Raw genomic sequence first — 8781 nt, 5'->3', positions numbered from 1 at the left:
ACCATTTCCATTCAGATTAATTGACCAATTAACATAATTCTGTTTACATTCGAAGAGACACATTTCTATCTATCTATCTATCTATCTATCTATCTATCTATCTATCTATCTATCTATCTATCTATCTATCTATCTATCTATCTATCTATCTATCTATCTATCTATCTATCTATCTATCTATCTATCTAAAGTGTGATAACTGATCATCCTCTTTAAATGTAGGCTAGCTGTCACGCGTAAAACTGCATTCAGTTAACATTGTTTCTAATGTGGGTGCTACATCAACTGATTTGTACATTAACTTCACGATCACCAATAAAGTAAAGATTAGAACGTAGGGCTATACACGACTCGTAGACTCAGATAGTGTCTATTCTGAGTAGGCTATTATTGTCTGTTTCTCTCGTTTTAATTATGCTACGAAATATACTGATATGCCTAAATCAGTCTGAGCTTGAGCAACAGAGTTTCTTTCTTTACCTAACTGAAGTGAACATGTAAGGTAGCATTATTTGTTCCCCTTTCTGTCCCAAACGCATGTTCAGAATTAACTAAGGCAAACGATTTGCCGAGATGAGAAACCAAGCCATTTACGAAGCATTTGTTATTCTACCCAAAATACCTGTACATTTAGGGTAACTCACAAAATGTAAACAAATGAATGTTAAATGACAGTGATTTAAAACATCTTATGTCCCTTCTAACAAATAATAATAACAATAACTAAAATGATTATAGCCTACTTAATAATTTAGGCCTACTAAGCATTTGTTATTCTACCCAAAGGCCCTGCATATTTAATTCTTAAATTAATTTAGCAAAGACAATACACATGCAGTGACAACTGTTAAATCATCTGATGTCCATTCTATCATAACGTAGATATGAAATCTCGATGCCATTTACGCATAGGCTACTCCACAACAAATACTTGGGTTGAACAGATTGACTTTTCTAAAGTAATGCATTTTTCTCCTATAGGAGGAGGCGCATTTGAAAAGCCATGGAAATCCATTTTCCTGGGAACTGCTTTCGCTGTGGAAATTCGGTGAAAAAGACACAGTGCCATCTAGCGTTTAATAAACAACCTGCAAGTGGATACAACAGTATTAGTGTGCATAACAGTTTATGCTTGATAACAAAAAAACTGTCTTCTTTTAACACACATGATCGTTGCAACTTCCAAACACTCCATTATTATATTCATTCTTTCCTATTCCATCCATCCATCCATTCTCCAAACTGTTTATCCTCTGTAGGGTTGTGTGGGTTAAGGTAATGAGATTAATTAAAAAACTTCAGAACTAAAATACTGCTACTTATTAATTTATTGTTTATATAATGACTGAAATATTTAAATTTAGGTCAGTGCAGTGAGCATATATCTACTCTTCTGTTAAATCTGGTGTCTTTGCACAAAGCGGTTAAGTGAATGACCAAATAAAAAGATTTAAATAAATGATTGTCTTTATATTTGTGTATTATACTTAAGTTGGAACGGTGAGAGTATTGTCAGTGATTGAATTATAAATGCTTCGTTGCTATTTGAGTAGCAGCAAAACCGAGAGATAAGAAATAATAATAATACATTTGGCAAACAGGAGACAAACATTAAATGATCAGCACAAGTCTGCATTGGGTGTCTAGAAGGGTACTTGGAATTGAGATTGTTGTTTCGTCCCAGAATTCAATCAGTGCCAAATGACAAGGCAGTCAAAGGCAATGTTACAAGCTGTTGAGAAAATAAAGAGGAAGGCAGGGGTGGGAAGAGTGGGAGGGGTGTGGAAGAAAGACTTGAAGAGAACATGATGAAGTCGGAAACACTGGAACAACAGAACTGCTTTTTTTTCTTCTTCACAGTTGACTGCAAGGAATCTGGCAAAAAATGGGAAGCGCAGAAAGATGACAATAAAATGAAGAAAAGCAGTGCACAAAAATGAAATTTGAAGAGCTGAAATGTAATGTAATGGAGTGGAATAGAATAGAATATAGAATAGAATAGAACAGAATAGAATAGAATAAACATTCCCTAACAATTTAATCACCAGCTTTAAAAAAAACTAGAAACTGTTACAAAATAATTTTATTGTAAATGTTTTACATCTTCAGTGATTATATGGATTGAAACAGTTTATCTCATAAAAATGTGACGCAGTAAAAATTTGTTTGATTTTAGATCTTTTAAAGATTTTTTTTTAATGCAAAACATACAGAGATGACATGTTTACAATACACAAGTTTGCAATACAGTACACAAAATGTATCCATAACATGTTCAATGTCATCAGAATATAAAGGCGAGAAAGAATTACCGATAAATGGTTAAAGATTAAGGTAAAAAAAAAGAAAGAAAAAAAGAACATAAGAACATGAGGGTAAGATATTTATTCATCACTAAGGGTATACAGATTAAAGTCATTACAAATTGACGTTGTTTTACTTGCTTTCTTATTTACAGAGGATGAAATATAGTGTTAATATATATACAGTGGGGAGAACTAGTATTTGATACACTGCCGATTTGGCAGGTTTGCCCACTGACAAAGCATTTAGAGGTCTGTCATTTGTATCATACTCTTCAACTGTGAGTGACGGAATCTAAAACAAAAATCCAGAAAACCACATTGTATGATTTTTAAGGAATTCATTTGTCAAGTCAAGTCAACCTTATTTATATAGCGCTTTTAACAATGCAGATTGTTTCAAAGCAGCTTTACAGTGTTAAACAGGAAAATAATGCAACAGAATTTTATTCAGCCGTATAGCCATTCTGGAGAAAACAGTTATGTCATCAGTTTCATTTCAATTATCATACAGTGACAGTGTGGGCTTTAGATCAGTAATTAGATCAGTAATTTAGTTTAATACTTAGATTTATTTGGATATTTAGTTGAAAATTTTTTGAAAAATGTAGTGTTAGTTTAATAAAAAAAATATTTTATTGCATGACATAAGTATTTGATACATCAGAAAAGCAGAACTTAATATTTGGCACAGAAACCTTCGTTTGCAATTACAGAGATCATACATTTCCTGTAGATCTTGACCAGGTTTGCACACACTGCAGCAGGGATTTTGGCCCACTCTTCCATACAGACCTTCCCCAGATCCTTCAGGTTTCGGGGCTGTCGCTGGGCAATACGGACTTTCAGCTCCCTCCAAAGATTTTCTATTGGGTTCAGTTCTGGAGACCGGCTAGGCCACTCCAGGACCTTGAGATGCTTCTTACGGAGCCACTCCTTAGTTGCCCTGGCTGTGTGTTTCAGGTCGTGGTCATGCTGGAAGACCCAGCAACTACACATCTTCAATGCTCTTACTGAGGGAATGAAGTTGTTGGCCAAGATCTCACGATACATTGCCCCATCCATCCTCCCCTCAATACGGTGCAGTCGCCCTGTCCCCTTTGCAGAAAAGCATCCCCAAATAATGATGTTTCCACCTCCATGCTTCACGGTTGGGATGGTGTTCTTGGGGTTGTACTCATCCTTCTTCCTCCAAACACGGCGAGTGGACTGGTTTAGACCAAAAAGCTCTATTTTCGTCTCATCAGACCACATGACCTTCTCCTATTCCTCCTCTGGATCATCCAGATGGTCATTGGCAAACTTCAGACGGGCCTGGACATGTGCAGGCTTGAGCAGGGGGACCTTGCGTGCGCTGCAGGATTTTAATCCATGACGGCGTAGTATGTTACTAATGGTTTTCTTTGAGACTGTGGTCCCAGCTTTCTTCAGGTCATTGACCAGGTCCTGACATGTTGGACTGGGCTGATCCCTCACCTTCCTCATGATCATTAATGCCCCACAAGGTCAAATCTTGCATGGTGCCCCAGACCTTCTTACTGGTTGGTAAGTGATCAAATACTTATGTCATGCAATACAATGCAAATTAATTATTTAAAAATCATACAATGTGATTTTCTGGATTTTTGTTTTACAACCCCAATCAGAAAAAGTTGGGACAGTATGGAAAACGCAAAAAAAAAAAAAAAAGAAGTGATTTCTAAATTTACTTTGACTTGTATTTCATCGCAGACAATATGAACAAAAAATATTTCATGTTTTGTCTGGTCAACTTCATGTCATTTGTAAATATGCATCCTTTCCTGTCATTCAGACCTGCAACACATTTCAAAAAAAGTTGGGACAGTAAAGTATTTACCACTTTGTAATGTTGCCATTCCTTTTCACAACACTTAAAAGACGTTTAGGGACTGAAGACACCAAGTGATGAAGTGTCTCAGGTGTAATTTTGTCCCATTCTTCCTGCAAACAAGTCTTAAGGTGGGCAACAGTATACGGGGTCTTCGTTGTCGCATTTTGCGCTTCAAAATGCGCCACACATTCTCTATTGGAGACAGGTCGGGACTGCTGGCAGGCCAGTCAAGTACCCGTACACTCTTCCTCCGCAGTCAGGACTTTGTAATGTGTGAAGTATGTGGTTTTGCATTGTCTTGTTGAAATATGCATGGACGTCCCTGGAAAAGATGTCTTCTTGAAGGCAGCATATTAGGCTCCAAAATCTCTATGTACTTTTCAGCATTAATGGTGCCTTCACAGAAGTGCAAGTTACCTTTGCTAAGGGCACTGACACAACCCCATACCATGACAGACCCTGGCTTTTGGACTTGTTGCTGGTAACAGTCTGGATGATCCTTTTCTTCTTTGGTCCGGAGCACACAGCGTCCATTCCTCACAAAAAATACCTGAAATACTGATTCATCTGACCACAGTACACGTTTCCACTGTGTGATGGTCCATCCCAGATGCCTCCGAGCCCAGAGAAGTCGACGGCGCTTCTGGACACTGTTAGCATAGGGCTTCCTTTTGGCACAGTACAGTTTTAACTGGCATTTGTGGATGTAACTACGTATTGTGGTACTTGACAAAGGTTTGCCAAAGTAGTCCCTGGCCCATGTGGTGATATCGCTTATAGATGAAGGACGATTCTTGATGCAGTGCCGCCTGAAGGATCGGAGATCACGGTTGTTCAGCTTAGGCTTGCGCCCTTGTCCTTTACGCACTGAAATTCCTCCAGATTCCTTGAATCTTTTAATTATGTTATGCACTGTTGAATGTGAAATATACAAATCTCTTCCTATCTTTCTTTGAGGAACATTGTTTTTAAACATTTCAATAATTTTCTCACGTATTTGTTGGCAAACTGGTGATCCTCGGCCCATCTTTGCTCCTAAAGGATTAGACCTTTCTTGGATGCTGCTTTTGTACCAAATCATAATTACAATCACCTGTTGACATCACCTGTTTCAAATCACATCATTATTTAACCATTTTACCTCATTACTAGCCCTAAATTGCTCCTGTCCCAACTTTTTTTGAAATGTGTTGCAGGTCTGAATGACAGGAAAGGATGCATATTTACAAATGACATGAAGTTGACCAGACAAAACATGAAATATTTTGTGTTCATATTGTCTGCAATGAAATACAAGTCAAAGTAAATTTAGAAATCACTTCTTTTTTTTTATTTGCGTTTTCCATACTGTCCCAACTTTTTCTGATTTAGGGTTGTAGATTCCGTCTCTTACAGTTGAAGAGTACCTATGATAAAAATTACAGACCTTTGTAAGTAGAAAAGGCCGGAAAAATCGGCAGTGTATCAAATACTTGTTCTCACCACTGTATGTTCAATTCTTTCAAAAAGACACAAAAAATTGGTTTGTTGTTGGTGAATTTAATTTGTGGATATAAAATTTACAAAGAAAATACATTAAATGTATAACAAAGTAAGCGTTGCTTTTAATAGAGTCACAATCATAGTGACCAAAAATAATGTCTTTAAAATTTATGGATATGCCTTGCTGGATATTATCATTAATAAAAGCCTCAATATTTTCCCAAAGTTGTTTAGTATAATAACATGACCAAAATAAATGATAAACAGTTTCTATATGGATTTTTACTTTATTAGTGAGAAAGTATTTTTGTTGCAAGGACCAAATCTTTTTCCCGTTTAAATGTATAAATAAATTATTCCAATAGGAGATTGCAGGAGATACAGAGATGATATTTTCAGGAAAAAGGGATCTAACTTTATAATTTCTATCCTTTTTTCCAGAAAAACATATTTTACCTATAGGGGTTTTTATTGGTTGACGAATAGTAATAGTCGTAAGAGGAGAGCGATTGCTATTTTTTAATAGCACATTCCTGATGGTATCGCTTCCATAACTATGGCAAATTCTTTAGGGGTAACTGGCAAGTTATATTCTGAAAGAAATTCAGTATAGGACATTAATAAACCTTGATTATTAAACAACTGATTTATGTTGGATCTTAGGTTGAAAGCATACATGCTTCTTTGGATCATCTTTTTTATCTAATCATTCTGAATTGATGCAGCACTAAATAGTAATTTTATATTATTATTTTGACATGTTTTTTATCATGTATTTATTTTTGGATAACAAACATACACAGCGTGCAGAATTATTGTTTTTTCCCAGGCACATTTTACCAATTCCAAATCACATTAATCTTAATAACTACTATTAATTTTGTATTTATTCATTTATAAGTGATATATAATTGTCCATGAAGGCTGGAAATAAAAAAACATTTAAATATTCAGGTGTGCAGAATTATTATGCACGTTTTCTTTTCCAGATAAAATGAGCCAAAAAAGAGATTTAACTCAGACGGAGAAGTCAAACATTATTAAATTCCCATGAGAAGGATGCAATACTAATGCAATACTAGAAATTGCAGTTAAGGCATGACCATTGGACAGTGAAATGCTCATTGGGTCAGACAAAAACAGGTGGCGAAGAAAATAAACGTTAAATGCATACGAATTAAGAATTAAGGTGAAGAATTAAGTGTGAAACCATCAGGAACCCTTTAGTCTCCAGCGCCACCATTTTCCAGAACTGCAACCTTAACCTGGAGTCTCCAGAAGTGCAAGGTGTCAGGATCTTAGATACTTAAGTTAGGTAAAGAATCCTAAAAAATGACCCCCCACTAAATAAGAATCACAAGCTGAAGTGTTGTAAAATACATGAAACGTGTTTTTTTTATAGGCTTTATTGACAGATAGGTTGAGAGTGACCAGCATCACATCCTCTTGAAGAATTCATCTTCTAGAATCTGTCAGTACATTTTGGGAGTTCATTTTTAATCCATTTTGCAGAGATGGACTAAAAACGAACTCCCAAAACTTACTGCAATGCTCAGGACATTGTTTTGAAACTGCCTGTTTTTAAAACTGATGACATCCAGAGATCCTTTCAGTTTTTTATGATTATTTTGCTCACAGTTGTCCTTCCTTTGTGGACGGGAAGTAGTGCAATGCAACCTTTCTCTGAAGAATATCCAATCCTGTCAGTCAGTAGTGGTCAGTTTAGAGTTGTAGGTCAAGGGTTTAAGTATCATCTGTCATCCAAAGGAAAGCACTTGTTCAAAGCGAAAAAAAAGGGAGGTGGAGCAAAAGTGATAGAACACTTAGGCTATATATCTAGTTCAGTCATGACACTCAAGAAGGCACAGGCTTGTAGGTCCTTTACATGCAATCTGCAAGCAATCACATTATTACTACGTGACACAAGCTGATTGGCCTCTGCTGCTCCTGCAGCCAATGAGATTGCTTGCTCAACATTTAAATAGTCCGGTTCATTGTTTGTTGTAGGCTAGTCCTGCAGTGCGCAGAGTTCCTCTGAAACCCTCCACCTCCCCCAGCTCCACCTGTCTGATTTATTAATCCAGTAGCAGCAGCATATCGTACATGCCAACGCTCTCACGACCAATTCGTACGTATTTGTACAAGGTGGCTAATTTGTCTATACTGCAGGGATGGGTAGGTTTTAGGGGTGGGGTTTGGGGTAGGTAATTTACACGAAATCATACGAATTGACCAACTCGTCAACGATTTTGTTTCGAGTGAGGTCGTACAAATGAATACGAATTATAGCCACCTCGTAAAATACGTACACATTTCCGTGAGATCGGGTTGTACATGCTCACAGCAGTGTGTCTGTGTATCTATTGGCTGTAGCAAGTCCATACATTTCAGAGAGTTGTCAGGACTGAAATTAATGTAGTAATACATAGCCATATACACTTGCACACAGTCATAAATAAAGTACGGTGGATATGGCATTGAATTAGGTTACAAAATATCAAACCAAGTGGCAAGAATAAAATAGCACAAACACACTTTAAAGGTGCAGTGTGTATTATTTATGAGGATCTATTGACAGAAATGCAATATAATATACATAACTATGTTTTCAGTGGTGTATAAAAGACCTTACATAATGAACCGTTGTGTTTTTATTACCTTAGAATGAGCTACATACACGCGGGTCCCCTTACAGTGAAGTCGCCATTTTGCGCCGCCATGTTTCTACAGTAGCCCTAAACGGACAAACTTCTCTACAGAGCGCTAGCTACTATCTGCTCTCTCAGACGACGACATTTTTGTCATGTGTCGGCCACCGTAGCTTCTCTATGTGCTTTGAAAGGGAGGGGTGAGCAGTGGGCGATGCAATTCACAAGCTCACCACTAGGTGCGGCTAAAATCTACACACTACACCTTTAAGTATTTTTGTTTTGTACGTTTTCAAATAAAAAAATATACACCATATACATTCTTAGAAGAAGAGTTTCTATATAGAAACTTTTAGGGGTTCCCATCATGGGATAATTGTATTAATTTAGTTAATTAATTTAGTTTTAATTTATTTTGGATTTTTTTTTATGAATTAAACAGCTTGTAAACATACATTGTCACTAAACAAATCATTGAAATAACCCTTTAAACATG

This window comes from Gobio gobio, assembly GCF_949357685.1.
Source record: "Gobio gobio genome assembly, chromosome: 4".
Lineage (NCBI taxonomy): Eukaryota > Metazoa > Chordata > Actinopteri > Cypriniformes > Gobionidae > Gobio > Gobio gobio.
Note: the sequence above shows the minus strand (reverse complement) of the source record.